Genomic DNA, 15,534 nt, shown 5'->3' with positions numbered 1-15,534 from the left:
ATACTTTGAAATTAAACTACACACTTCTAAATAATCCATGGGTCCAAGAAGAATTCTCAACAGATATCTTAAAAAATACATTGAACTGAATGCAAATGGAAATGCAACATATCAAAATTTGTGGGACACAGCTAAAACAGTACTGAAATGAAAACTTATAACACTGATGTACAAATTAGAAAAGAAGAAGAGGCTCAAATCAATAATCTAAGCTTCCATCTCAAAGACCTAGGGGAAAAAAAGCAAAATAACTCCAAAGCAAGCAGAAGGAAGTAGATAACAAAGACAATGGCAGAAATCAAAGAAATTGAAAACAGAAAAATGATAGAGAAAATCAATGAAACAAAGAGCTGGTTCTTTGGAAAGATCAATAAAATTGACAAAATTCTAGCAAAACTGGCAGACGGAGAGAGAGAGAAAGAAAGAGAGAGAGAAAGAGAGAGAAAGGAGAAGACTCAAATGATCAATATCAGGAATGAAACAGGGGGTAACATTACAGACCTTGTAAATAACCAATGAATAATAAGGAAACACTACAAACTATACACATACATCGGACAACGTGGATGAAATGGACCAATTCCTTCAAAAATACAAAGCACCACAACTCACTCAATAGGAAATAGATAATTTTAGTAGCTTTACAACTATTAAGGAAATTTAATTTGTAATTTAGAAACTAAAAAAAAAAAAAAAAACAATGTCCAGGCCCAAATGGTTTCACTGGAGAATTTTACCAAACATTTAAAGAATTAACAACAGTTGTACACAACGTCTTCCAGAAAATAGAAGAGGAAGAAATACTTCTCAATTCATTTTATAAAATATGCATAGTGCTGGAATTCTAGCCAGAACAGTAAAGAAAAAAAAAAAAAAAAAGGAAATAAAGGGCATACACATAGAATACGTGGAGATACCAATCTCTCATATTTTGCTGGTGAGAGTATAAAACGGTACAGACACACTGACAAACATTTTGGCAATTAAAAAAAATCTAATATGCCAATACTACGTATCTCAGCACTCCTGGGTACTTTTCTCAGGGAAATGAAGACTTACGTTCACCCAAAAACCTGTAGACAAATGTTCATAGCGGCTTTATTCATAATGGCTCCAAACTGGGAATAACCCAATTGTCCATCGACAGGTGAGCTGTTAAACAACCTATGGTACAACTATACCATGGACTACCCAGCAATCAAAAGGAACAAACTACCTATACATGCAACAATGTGAATGAATCCCCCAGAGTATCACACTGAGTGAAAAAGCCAGTTCCAAAGGTTGTATACTGTTTGATTTCATTTATCTAACATTCTTGAGATGACAAAATTATAGAACTGGAGAATAGATTAGCGGTTGGCAGGGATGATAAAAGGGGTAGGGGCAAGAAGGAGGTGAGTGTGGCTAGAGAGGGGCCACATGAGGGATCCTTGTGGTGGTGGAAATGTTCTGTGTCTTGATTCTATCAAGGTCAATATCCTAGTTGTGATACCGTACTATAGTTTTTCAAGATGTTACCATTGAGGGAAATAGCGTAAAAAGTGCATTAGCGATCTCCCTGTATTATTTCTTACAATTGCCTATGAATCTACAATCCTTTGAAAAGAAAAAAAAGTTTTACAAAAAATTAGATCAATTAGGATACCCAACTTCATGTGACAAAAGGACTTGCCAGCTGCTGCTTGACAACAAGTACATGGATCGATCTGACAGTGCCAACAGATGTCATTTGTGCAGCCTGTTTGGTAATTATATATACTTCATGGGTTCCATCGTAATTACAGTGGGACTCATACTATATTTCCCATGCCAGAAATCACCATATTCCCTGAGTAATGACTCAGGGTCAAACACCTTTGGCAGTGAAGGGTTTGCAACAATTGATGGCTGACAAACTGTCAAGAAATCAAAAACTCAGCTTAATTTGGAGGCAGGGTTGGGCAGTGGTCCACACTCCTTATATGTCAACTAAAATAGCTGGGGGAAGTGCAAAGAGTGTTCTAACAATAAGTGTGTAGTTTGTTTTCAAGAATGGTAGATCCCAGATAGTGCTTAATTTCCCTATTTATGGCTAAAAAAAATAGCTCAAGGAGGACATGATGATAACTCATTTGCATATGGTCATTGCCCATCTTCACTTGTCTCCCAAAGCGGAACTTTGGCAGGAATCCTTAGCACAGAGTTCTCCAGAAGAGAGGCACTGCTTGGTTGACTGCCTGCTGGGTTCAGAGTATGTCACAGACTTCATTCCACTGAAGCCTCACAGCCCCATTATGACATCCATTTTCCAGAAGGAAAATCTAAGGCTCCAGGAAAGTAAAGTGACTTCCCTGAGGTTGCAAGCGGAGTTAATGAGAGCTGAATTTTGATCCTAAGTCGTTCTCACCACAAAATTCTATTGGTCATTTTTTTGCCCCGTGGTAGCAGGTGTTGCTCCAACTTCTCTAAGACATTGGTCTCAGAGCTGAGAATAACAGCTGGTCTATGAGCACCGTCAGCATTAAATAGAAAGGAAGCGCTTTGTATTGTGAAAAGAGCACTGGATTTTGAGATCTAAATCTCAGATTCTTGTACTGCCTTCAGCTCTGAGGCTTTTACATAAAGCCCTTCACTTCTGTGAGCCTCAGTTTCTTCGTTTGTGAAATACTTATTGCAACAATTAAATTAGGTAACAAATGAAAAGTATAGTATAGGGCTTGGCCCCTAGTTTAATACATGATGGATACTGCAGTTGCTGTTAGGAATTCCTTGAGCTTAGGACGGGGCAGGGCAGACACTCTGGCTCTAGCTAATCATTAACCCCTAGCTTGCAACAGGTACCTCTAGGCCACCTGCTTCTCAGGGATCTGTTCCAGGAACACACGGGGTAGGAGCCTCTGCATTTCCTCTTTGGAGGTTGCAGCCTCAGAGCCTAACGTAGTTCTCTTAGGTTCTGCCAATCCATGTGCTCCAAAGGGAACCTCACTGACCTAAATGTTATCTTCTCCAGAAGCCTTCCAGAGCTGGGATCCCTCAGCTGTTTGCTCCTCTCTCTCTCAAGCCAAGCTCACATGGCATTCATTGTGTGTCTGCCCCCCTATAAGGATGCCAAGGCCCTGAAAGCCGTTGTTGGCTTCAATGTTGTGGTTTTAGGCCAAGCACAGGGCCTAGAAAAGCGAAGGCAGGAAATGCATGTTTAAAAAGAAATTGACAAATGACAAGCATACGTATGATCTTCCGGAGGCTGTGCTGGCCGTGGACCGGTACTGGTCCGTGGCCTGTTAGGAACCGGGCTGCACAGCAGGAGGTGAGTAGCAGGCAAGCAAGTGAAGCTTCATCTGCCGCTGCCCATTGCTCCCCATCGCTCGCATTACCACCTGAACCAACCCCCGACCCCAGTCCATAGAAAAATTGTCTTCCATGAAACCAGTCCCTGGTGCCAAAAAGGTTGGGGACCGCTGCTTTAGAGTGATTAATGTTGGTATTCACTGCCCTGGTGGTGTTTGATGTCAGAGGAAGAATGGGGATGTGGGTTGGCCCCAACTGCAGGCATTTTGTGTTGGGCAAACAGGAACCTTTCCAGCAGAGCCGATGTAATCTTATCACACCGGTTAATTTGCATATTTGGCATTGAGTATGTATAAAGAACTTTTCACATGAGACTCAAAGTGCTCTGACACCTGGGCTCACCTCTGTAACATTCTCTTGTGTTGTTAGCATCTATTTTTTATTTCCTTCCTAGAAGCAGAATCACAGCCTGCTTCTCAGCTTGAACTCCTAGACTGTTGGCAGGACCAACAGCAGTGGCAGAGGAGGTCTTCACCCAGTTACTTCCACAATTTTCCGATGTCTTGGTAGGAGACAGAGGCCATGCCGGTTGCGGTTGCTGGTGGGGAGTGTGGATCTGGGAGAGTCCAGTATGGGAGAGGCATGCTTTACCTCTTCCTCTTTCCTCTCTTCCCCGCTGAGGAGACACTGTGGTTTTGAATCCCAGCTTGGTCACTCTCCAGTTATTGACTTTGTGCAGAAAAGTCTGTGAGTTTCTGAAGCCTTAAAATGGGGATAATAACAGTCATCCTTATAGGGTTGGGGAGAGGGTTTATCTATCAGCTCTGCAGTGTCTATTGACACTGCTACGTGCCTGCTATGTGCCAGGCACTGCTGTAAGTGATGGGAATACTTCAGGGAACACTTCAGGGAACACATTAAACAAAAATGTCTGCCCTCATGGTTCTTACATTCTACAAGGGGGAGACAGGCAGGGAACAACACAATAAATAAATTATATAGTATATTAGAAAGTGATAATTGATGCTGGAGAAAATTACGGCAGCAGGGATATGAGTACTGGGAAGAGGGGGTATGCAGTATTAAATAAAATGGTCAGTGAGGCACGGGCCTTGCTGAGATGACATTGCAGCAAAGACTTGAAGTTGGTAAGGAGGTGAGCCATTCGGATACCTGCTGGAGAGCATTCCAGGCAGAGGGAATAGCAAGTGCAGAAGCCTTGGGACTGGAGTGTCCCTGAGTGTTTGTTGAACTGCAAGGAGGCTCACAACTGCATATGAACGTACAATTACCTAATCCCAAAATTTTAAAGATATTTTTAAAGTTCAATTTAAAAACTCAGATCAATTAGGATACCCAAGTTCATGCAATAAAAGGTCCAGAGGCAAGGTAGCAAAGGGAGAGAAGTGAGACATGAGGTCCAGGAGGTGGGGGTCAGAATGCATAAGACCTGCAAGTCATTTGAGTATTTTGGTCAGAAGAGAGAACTGATCTGACTTAAGATTTAAGAAGACTCCTGTGATTGCTGCAGTGAAGGAGGCTGTAGGCTGACAAGTGAAGTAGCAAGGAGGCCACTTAGCCAGTGAGGGTTGGAAATGATCTGTGTAGAGAATATGGTACAGTGCTGAGAATGGAGCCTGGCAGGTGATGCGGTATCAGTAAACGTTAGTGTGACTATTCTACTGTTGATAACAGACCACGTTACTATTCTATTGTTAATAAGAGACCGCTACCTGGCGTACCTGGTCTCCATCCAGGTGATGAATACACTCAACCACTGGTTCACCTTGGCCATGGAAACCTGATGTGCTCTTTAGAAGAACAGTCTCCTTTGCCAGTGGGGCAAAGTAATAAAATAAATCCATGATATCTGTAGTTAGACAAGTCTATACTAGAATCCTGGCTCGAAAACTTTCTCTATGACCTTGGGAAAATTCTTTCACATCTTATTGAGCTACAGTCTCCTCTCTGGCAAACTGAATAATAAAAGTCCCCTCCATGTAGGGTTATTGTGAGCACTTATTATAATGACACATATAAAGTGTCTGGCAATAGTATGCACTCAAAATGCTAGTTCTATTCACCATCCCGCATGCTCATTCATGCTGAACTTACTTAGAGTCTATATTTCTCTAAGTGGTGCTTACTTCTTTTAAGTATTTTCTGATTCAGAGTCCTTCTGAAATAAAAAGTCTTTAATGTTTACTAAACTTTCATGTTCGATAAAATAGTCCCTCTAATTTTAAAAGGACTAATGTTGGAGGTGTGTACTAATCACTCCTGGCCAAATGCCTGTGGGAAGCTTGTTTGTTCAGATTATAAGTCTGACCCAGCACCTAACTGAGTGCTGGGCACATACTAGGTGCTCAATAACTGTTTGTTGAATGAATGTGTCAGGCTATAATCAAGGACCCACTACTCATGTAACTGATGGCATCTTACCCTAATGATAGGCAAAAGGGAAGCTACGGGATAATTAGAATAATGATACTTTGTACCCCTAGAAGTTTTCAATGTATTCATTAGATTGATTCTTACAGTTTTTAAAAAATTGGTTTTTTAAAATATGTTTCTGCATTACACAATTTTAGACCCTCAACGTGAGAGCACTGAATTTGGGGTCCAAAACTCTGGGCTGCCATTGAGGCTTCTCTCTTGGTGCCTGCTGTGTGGCTTTAACATGTGACTTATAGTGTCTGGAAAAATAATTAAAATATCCGGGCTTCCCTGGTGGCACAGTGGTTGAGAGTCTGCCTGCCAATGCAGGGGACACAGGTTCGAGCCCCGGTCTGGGAAGATCCCACATGCCGCAGAGCAACTAGGCCCGTGAGCCACAACTACTGAGCCTGCGCATCTGGAGCCTGTGCTCCGCAACAAGAGGCCGCGATGGTGAGAGGCCCGAGCACCGCGATGAAGAGTGGCCCCCGCTTGCCGCAACTAGAGAAAGCCCTTGCACAGAAACGAAGACCCAACACAGCTAAAAATAAATTAAATAAATAAATAAAAATAAAATAAAAGGAAAAAAATATATATAAATGATCCTACATCACAGTGAAGCTGAGAATATCCCAGAAGCGAATGGTCTATGAAAGGCCTTTATGGATCCAAACCAGTGTGTATGCGTGGTTGAGGGGGACCACTGAAGCAAAATCCACTCTTCCCCTTTTCACTGTTTAACACTGAGGTAAAGCTATGTGGGCAACACATAACTGTGGGAAATACTTATTTATTATAAATCATTTTCTTCATTTGATTGTCTCCTAGTATGAAAGAGATACATGCTTGTCATAACAAGACCAATGCACCAAAGCTCTCTTTGCCCACCCTACTCTCTCTTTTCCCTGCCAGACAGCCAAGGTCAACAGACCAAGGTGAATCCTTCCATTATTTTCTCTTTTCTCATTCACACACAAATATAAAGACACACATATAGGGCTCTATTTTTTTCCTGAAATAGAATCATACTATGCTTGTTAGTGTATACATGAATATATATGCACATATACAGATAAGAGGTTTATTTCATTGGTAAACAAATGTGGGATCATATTATACACACTTACCTGTATCTGGGTTTCCTCACTCAATAAGACCTCTAGAAAAATCCCTTCCTAACTCAACTGGTATAGTTTGAATTTACTCTTTGCAATGACTGTTAGTTTATGGCTGAGAGAAACCATAATTTGCTCAACCATTTCCCTACTGATAGGTATTCTTTTAGTTTCTAGTTGTGAGGCAAGTTACTTCATTTCTTTATGCCATTTCTTCTACCTAATCCAGCTTAAAAGCTTTTGCACAGCAAAGGAAACCATCAACAAAACGAAAAGACAGCCTATGGAATGGGAGAAAATATTTGCAAATGATGCAACCAGCAAGGGGTTAATATCCAAAATATACACACAGCTCATACAACTAAATATCAAAAAAACAAACAACCCAATCAAAAAATGGGCAGAAGACCTGAATAGACATTTTCCAAAGGAGACATACAGATGGCTAACAGACATATGAAACGATGCTCAACATCATTAATTACTAGAGAAATGCTAATCAAAACCACAGTGAGGTATCACCTCATACCTGTCAGAATGGCTATCATCAAAAAGTGTACAAATGTTGGAGAGGGTGTGGAGAAAAGAGAACCCTCAAACGCTGTTGGTAGGAATGTAAATTGGTGCAGCCACTATGGAAAACAGTATGCCGGTTCCTTAAAAAAACTAAAAATTCGAAATACCATATGATTTATCAATTCCACTCCTGGGTATATACCTGGAAAAAACAAAAACTCTAATTTGAAAGCATGCATGTACTCCAATGTTCATAGCAGCACTAGTTACAACAGCCAAGACATGAAAGCAATCCAAGTGCCCATCAACAGATGATTGGCTTAAGATGTGAGATAGATATATATATATATATAAGATGGAATATTACTCAGCCATAAAGAGAATATCACCATTTGCAGCACTGTGGATGGACCTAGAGAACATTATGCTTAGTGAAATGTCAGACAGAGAAAGACAAGTACTATATGATATCACTTATATGTGGAATCTAAAAAATAATGCAAATGTATATACGAAACAGAAACAGACTCACAGACATAGAAAACAACCTTATGGTTACCAAAAGGAAGAGGGAGTGGGAGAGGGGAGAGGGACAAAAAAAGAAAAGAAACTTACATTGTTTAATGAATAATAAACCCATTGTTAAAGCCCCCCAAAAGTGGGGTTACTAATAGAGCCTAAGGATTAAATAAGAAAATCCATGTAAAACACTTAGCAGAATTCTTGGCACATTCTAAGTATTTAATAAATATTAGCTAATATTATTATTTTCCAAAAAATGCTTTAATAGGACCAGCAATCCTTTTTTTTTTTTTAGATTCAAACATTGAAAGACCTTGATATTTTGGCTCTCTTAGAGTTCTCATACCAAATTACAGGTTTCTCTTTTCTTATGTTTCCCCTATCCTTTCAATGGAACTCCACTGAAGTCTTTCTCTGTGGCTATTTTAATTGCCCCTTTTTCCTGTTATCTTGGCTTCTCCCTGGGGCATGGGAAATCTTCAGCTCAAAATTTCTATTTGTCCTTATTGGGTAAAGCTTGTCGGGGAGGAAGAGTCTTCCTGGGCAAGGCAGAGGCCAGGGGGCAGCCTACCTTCTTAGTCGGAGGAAACATCTAAGGGTGTAGTCTACAGTCCAAAGGGGCAGACTAGTCCAGGAGGGAAGTTCAAGTCAACATGTGGGGAAGGAGGGCTAAGGATGTTCAGGTGCGATGCCTCATTGAGTGCTCAGTCACAAGAGCCCTTGGATCAGGCAATTACAGTATCAGCTGGAAGGTTCTTGGTCACAAACATTTGGCAAGCAGAACCCCATCCACCCCTGGGGCTCTCTGGAACAAGTCTTTACCTCTGGCCTGAGCCAGGTAAATTGGAAAAATCCAGACACATAGACTCCATGGTAACAGTGAAATAGCATGCTTAGCAGGGAGACTGAGATAGAAACCCAGTCACGTGGACCAGACTAATGCACAAGGGCTGAGGCACAGGACGGGCAGGCACGGGACACAAGAGTATGTCACCTTCCCTAGGGTTCCCTGAGGCTGGATCCAAGGCTCTTGGGTGTTCTGGGCTGGGCTCAGAGACAGAAGGCAGAGGTCACTGTAGCTGGGTGGGTCTGGAGAAAGAGGAAATAGTGCCATTGTCTTAACCAAACAATGCACACGGCTGTCTGTCGCCAGGCTGTACCTTCCAGACAGGTAAAAAAATAATGATACCCAGTGTGACACTTGCTGTAATAGATGTAAGTGTAGGGATTGTGGTAGCACAGTGCAGAGTTTATACTAGGCACTCAGCAAATGTTTGTGAATTGACTACTGAATGAAGCCTCTGTGCTTCAGAAACAAATAGGAGAGAGCCTTTGCCTTTCCCCGGAGGAGTCAGGAAGTCTTCCAGAATAGTTAGGATGGAGAGGGTCTTAGGGCAAAGACGAAAGAAAGGAAATTTTCTGCAGAGGGGGCTGTGCCCCTGGGTAAGGAGATAAGAAGGAGTACGAGTGTCTGGAAAAAACCAGAAGTTTGACGTGGTTGGATCACTGTGTGAATGAGACTGAGAGGAAGCAGGAGAGAGAGTTAGAGAAGTAGGTAAGGTCCTGTTATAAAAGGCCTTAATTGACAAGCTAAGGAATATGAATTTTAGAGCAAAGAAAATCACCGTCACCAAGAGAAGACAGTGAGAAAGTCAATGACATGGTCAAATACATCAAGCATGTATTTCTGAGAAGCTAAGTATGAGTCAGATAGAGACATATCAAATTACTTTTCTGTTCTGTTGTGGTACAATGTTTTTATCTTTATGGCTATTTGAATAAGTTTGACTCCTAACACTTTAGCATTTCACTCCTTGGTCCTTGCCACCCTCAAATACTACCAAAATAGTAGGGTGGTCATGACTTAGTATAAGAAGGCCTACCAATGAGGCCATCAGAAACTAAGAAAGGACTGAGCCTCAGAAAGATTCAGAACACATCAATCAGGAGAGACGTAATACCACTCCTGGGGGCCCCTGAAAGGTTGAGCATTTTTATTGGTTATTTATACCCTGTGGTAAATGAATTTTGTGAGGGTCAGATTTGACAAGGTGGCAGGAGAACGCTAAGGATACTAGCTAGGGAATCAGAAAACTCGAGTTATCCTAATACAAATAACCCAAGAGTAACATGGGACTTGGGCCCCATGCATTGAGAGACAACATCCTGGGTAGTTTACTGAATCCAGCAGTTTTTGGAAAATGTGTAAGTTCTCCTCTTTTTTTCACCAGAGTTGGGAACTGGAATGCCACAACAGGATGAGTAGATCATGAGGTGTCCAGTGCCACCCCTGGAGCTGGTGGTCCATGAGATGATATTTTGGCTACTAATTAGAGCTCACTTCTGCACATCAGGTAATATGGATACTTAATGGAGAAAGAACTATTTGGTCTTTTATATGCTAGGCTCATGGAGCTTTCATCTCCTCTTTCTGTTTTGTTTGATTATTTATTTGTATCTACTTTTGAAAGTAGTTCACTCTCACTATTTAAAAAGAGCACAACAAAATGGAAAGTAATAAAAGTAGAAAGAAAAAGGACAAATATTTTTACCTTCATACCAGAGACAAGCACTGCTGACATTTTGTAGTATTTTCTTCTTGCACTTTTCCTATACAATTTTCCTGTAGTTGAGCTTATAAAACTCCCATATGCTATAAGAGGACACCTAGAAAGAACAAGTTCAACATAAGCATAAAATACAGTAATAGCATATCTTTTAAAAAATTATGAAAATATAGGAATCAAGATAACAGTTGAGTCTAATCTAATAAAAATCAATAGAAACAATTACATTTGTTTTCCCTTTTTTATTGGCAGAAGCTAAGATTTATCTAGTATGCATTGCCTTAGTCCTAGAAATAAAACCCTGGGAAGTAGGCATTGCGTTGTCACTTTTCAGGTGAGGCTCAGTGAAATGAAGTGACTTACAGAGATCAAACAGCTGATAAGGGGCAGACCTGGATTCAAACCCAGGTCTGGTGGACTCCAAAGCCTGTGCATTCCACCTCACCACTCCTGCCACTCTTTTATTTATTTATTTATTTATTTATTTATTTATTTATTTATTTATTTATTTATTTATTTATTTATTTATTTATTTATTTATGGCTGTGTTGGGTCTTCGTTTCTGTGCGAGGGCTTTCTCTAGTTGCGGCAAGCAGGGGCCACTCTTCATCGCGGTGCGTGGGCCTCTCACTATCGCGGCCTCTCTTGTTGCGGAGCACAGGCTCCAGACGCGCAGGCTCAGTAGTTGTGGCTCACGGGCCCAGTTGCTCCGCGGCATGTGGGATCTTCCCAGACCAGGGCTCGAACCCGTGTCCCCTGCATTGGCAGGCAGATTCTCAACCACTGCGCCACCAGGGAAGCCCCCTGCCACTCTTTATACACTGTGGCTGCTTTTTACTTCTAGAGTTAAAAAAAAAATTCCTCTTAGGGGGACTTTTAAAATTATCAAGTTCCGTTAAGTTTTATTCTGAAATTCTATAATATATTTTAATAGTGGATGTTTATTATATTTGTGGCTGTCCCTCATCTTTTTTTAAAAATAGACTTTAATTTTTAGAGCAGTTTCAAGTTCACAGCAAAACCGAGCAGAAGATACAGAGATTTCCCACATCCCTCCTGCCCCGACACACGCACAGCCTACTCCATTATCAGCATTCCCCGCCAGAGTGGTACATTGGTTACAACTGGTGGACCTGCACTGACACATCATTATCATCCAAAGTCCAGAATTTACATTAGCGTTCAGTCTTGGTGTTGTACATTCTGTGGGTTTGGACAAATGTATAATGACATGTAGCCATCATGATGGTACAAAGCGTAGTTTCACTACCCTAAAAGCATACTGTGCTCTGCCTATTCATCCCTCCCTCCACATCATCTTTTGACTAGCCTTTCTCTGGGGGCATTCTCCTGGTTCCCAGTGCAGTGATCAGAAATCAAATTTTCAGGGCCCCTGGCAGCTAGGTCACAGTGTGTTCTTGGTTTCATCAGCTGGATACATCCATACAGGACTTCAGATTGGAAGTGAGTATTTTGAGGAAATGGAAGCTTCCCAGGCATCCCATGTACTCATGTGAGTGGTGGCAGAGGTGCGAAGTTTTCCAGGGAGCCAGTGATTGCTCGGCTGAGTCGGCATCAGGAGTGCTGAGAGTGGAGGTTGCGATAAAGCTAAGTTCTTGGAGTTTCCTCTTTGGCATTGGCAGTGGTGACAGTAAAGATCATCTACCCATCAGCCTTTCTATGGAGAGAGTGTGTGTGTGTGTGTGTGTGTGTGTGTGTTACAGCTTTATTGAGCTATATTCACATACCATACAATTCACTCATTTAAAATGTACAATTCCATGGGTTTTTTTTTTTAGTATATGCATAGAGTTATATATCCATCATTATAAGTTTTAGAACATTTTTATTAGCCCCCCAAAAAACTTCACATCTCTTAGCTGTCACCTCCCACTTTCCCATCCCCCCAGCCCTAAACAACTATGAATCAACTTTCTGTCTATTTGCCTATTCTGGACATTTCATATAAATGGAATCATACAATATGTGGTCCTTTGTGACTGGCTTCTTTCACTTGGCATAAAGTTTTCAAGGTTCGTTGATGTTGTAGCCAGGATCAGTACTTCATTTCTTTTTGCTGCCAAACAATAATCCATTGTATTGTGGTTTTGAACACTGTTCCTGGAAGTACAGCCACGAATCTGTTTCTCTAGCTTTTCTAAGGATTCTTTGACATCCTTTTAAATATCTTTTAATAAATCCATTTTCTGCTTAAATTAGCCAGGGCGGATTCTGTTGTTTGCAACTAAGAACCCTCACTGACACATTTGGGGTCTATTAAGATTGTGATTTAAAAGTTACTTAGACCAAGCCAACCATAAACTATATAGTCTCTAAGGGGCATTCAAGCTCTGGTGTTCTATGAGTCTATAAACTTGAGACCACATGAAATGGTAGCTGGCCTCTGAGAGCAGGCTCTCTTAAGACTGAATTTGGTTAGGACAAGAACTTCTCCTCCCTTTGTGCTGACTCCTTGCTGCCCACCTTCTTCCCTAGGAGATCCCAGTTCCCACTCATCTCCACACCTAGCTCCTCTACCTTTAGCCAGGGCTCTCTTCCAAGCCCCAGCCTCATATCTCCAACTCCTCAGTCTCTCTCGCCTTACTTCAAATCCCACTTGGCCAAGGCAGAACTCTTCACCTTTCGCTCCATACAGTTTCCTTTCTGCCCTCTTCATTTTCTTTGGTGGTGCCAGCATTCTCGTGGCCAAGGATTGAAATCTCACAGTCAGCTTTGCCTCTTCCTTTTTCTCTAGTAACTTGCTCTTTATGTCCCCAAATTACCAAGTCCTGCCTTTTCTTCCTGTGTGATAGGTTCCTTATATTCTTTCCTTTTTGTTCCCATTTAAACCACTGTTATATCCAGGCTTCCATTAGCTCACCGCAGATGCCTTAAAAGAATTTTCAAATGGGATTCTGCATCTAGTTTCTCTCTTTCTAATGCAGTGAGTGGACTCCAAACTTTAGATCATGTGCCCCTATCAGTAAAAATTTTGATATCTTTCTGTCTCTCTTGCTCTGTCTCTCTCTCTATATGAGACAGAGAGAGACACACAGACAGAGAGAACATAAATATAATACATTAAAAATATATTTGCCTTTAAAACATATACACAAAAATACTTTTTACAAGGATGAGATTTAGAAAATAGCAAGGAGATGTTATAAACATTTTCTTCCCATGCCACAGTGGATAATCTTGCCCATCAGCTGCCAAGACCGTTGCTCTTATTGGTTCTCCATGCTGGTGACAGAGCAATCTTCACACTGCAGATCTGTCTAGGTTGGTTCCCTCTTCAAACCTTCCGAGGCTCCCTTCCGAGGTGAAACGAACTTCTAATCATCTATTGCACTCCTTTCCCTCGTAGCCCCTTCTTCGGTTTTTGCTCAAGACAACTCTGCTCAGGCTGGTTGGTTGGTTTCTCTGCACAAGCCCGAGACAGTGCAGCCTCCAGGACCTCCTTCCTGCTCCTGCCCACCCACCTCAGAACCCATCCGTCCATACCTGAGCCTCACTCATCAGAACACACAACCCATATTGTGTCAAATGCCTGGTGAGTTTTAACAAAAATCTCTTAGATCTAGTTATTGAAACTTCCAATAATCAAATGACTTTGACATGCACATGACATTTACATTTCTTATCATCAGCCCCCTTTCCCAAGGGAAAACTGAATTTCACAAAAGTTGAGGGACTTGCCCAAATTCACAAAGCTGTAGAAGCCTAGCTAGATCTGGTATCCAGATTTGGCTGGTTCCAGAGCTCATGCTTTTCCCACCATCCACTGTTCCTCTGGTAGAATAAGAAACGAAAATGACTATTCAATTTAGTCCAGCCCCTGGGGCCTCTCCTCAACCCTGCACTAGTCACCAGCCAGAGCCCTTTTTCCCTTCAAATTCAAGGTTCCCAAGTGGGGATAAGACATTCACACTACCCACTTCGCAGGGCTCCTGGCGGTATTACTGAGCTAATGTTTGCAAAATACCTTGAGCTTCAAGAAAAGCCAGGTGCCAAAGAACTACAAAGGGTTATTAAGACGGTAGACTTTAAATCCCCTTAACAAGCTCCCTCCCCTCAGAGCTAATCTGCTGTGGATCCTCCTTTCCCTCCTAAAGCCCTGGATAGCTGCTCACCTCTGTACCTTGAGGGTGAGAGTCATGTCTTTTCTGCTTTCTCCAACTTTCTTCGCTTATAAATCCTTGAGCCACAGGTATTTTAATATGGCACGTGGATTCCTTCTAATGTTTAGAATCTTATCATGATAAGGGCCCTTCAAGAACATGTAGCCCATGCTTAGATCAGGACAAAAGGCTCAAGGCGAAATAGGTACATGCCCGGAGATCATGGCAGGATCAGAGGCCATGAGCCTTGAGTTACACACAGCCCACGCACTCAGGAGCAAGATTGGAGAGGCTACACCATCTGTCCCTCACTCCTTTCTCAACTCCATCAGTGGGAGCTGGGATTGGGTCTAGGCTGGCAGGGTCCCCAAAGACATTTAGCCAGTCCTAGCCCAAGTCTAGATCCCCAGATGGGGAAGAACAGTGTGTTGGAGGGAAAGAACACACACTGGATCTCACACACCCCTGAGTTCCTTCTCCAGCTCCCTCTCTTTTTCACTGTGGAATGTTGGGCTGGAATTGGTTGATGGGTTCTAGTTTTCTGACCCCTGTTCTGAAGCACAAGCCTGAGCATGCCACTTCCATGCTCAATGCCCTTCAATTGTCCTCCCATTGCCTGCAGGGATCAGAGCTTTGGCAATACGGATGTTCTCTGCCTCATCGCTTGCCTTTGGCATTTCTGCCAATCCCTGGTGATTCTTCGAACACGCATGTTTGCATGTTTTCCTCATCCCTGCCTCTTGTCTTCTCACGTACAGCTCATTCTTTTCCTCAGAGCAAACTTCCTCATCTTATTGGCTTGGAGAACTCTTTTACTCAACCCGAAGTTCAAAAGTTCCCTTCTTTGTTGACCTTTCTAGAGATTCCTCCACCTATAAGTTAATTCTACAACATGCGTTGCGTGTCAGAATCCAGGGAAGCAGGGATGGGTGCGACCCGCCGCCCTCCCGGAGCAGATGTGTAACTAGGTGTCTGTAAGAGTGCTGT

The sequence above is a fragment of the Eschrichtius robustus genome, chromosome 10, assembly GCF_028021215.1.
Source record: "Eschrichtius robustus isolate mEscRob2 chromosome 10, mEscRob2.pri, whole genome shotgun sequence".
Lineage (NCBI taxonomy): Eukaryota > Metazoa > Chordata > Mammalia > Artiodactyla > Eschrichtiidae > Eschrichtius > Eschrichtius robustus.
This window is presented reverse-complemented; position numbering follows the sequence as displayed.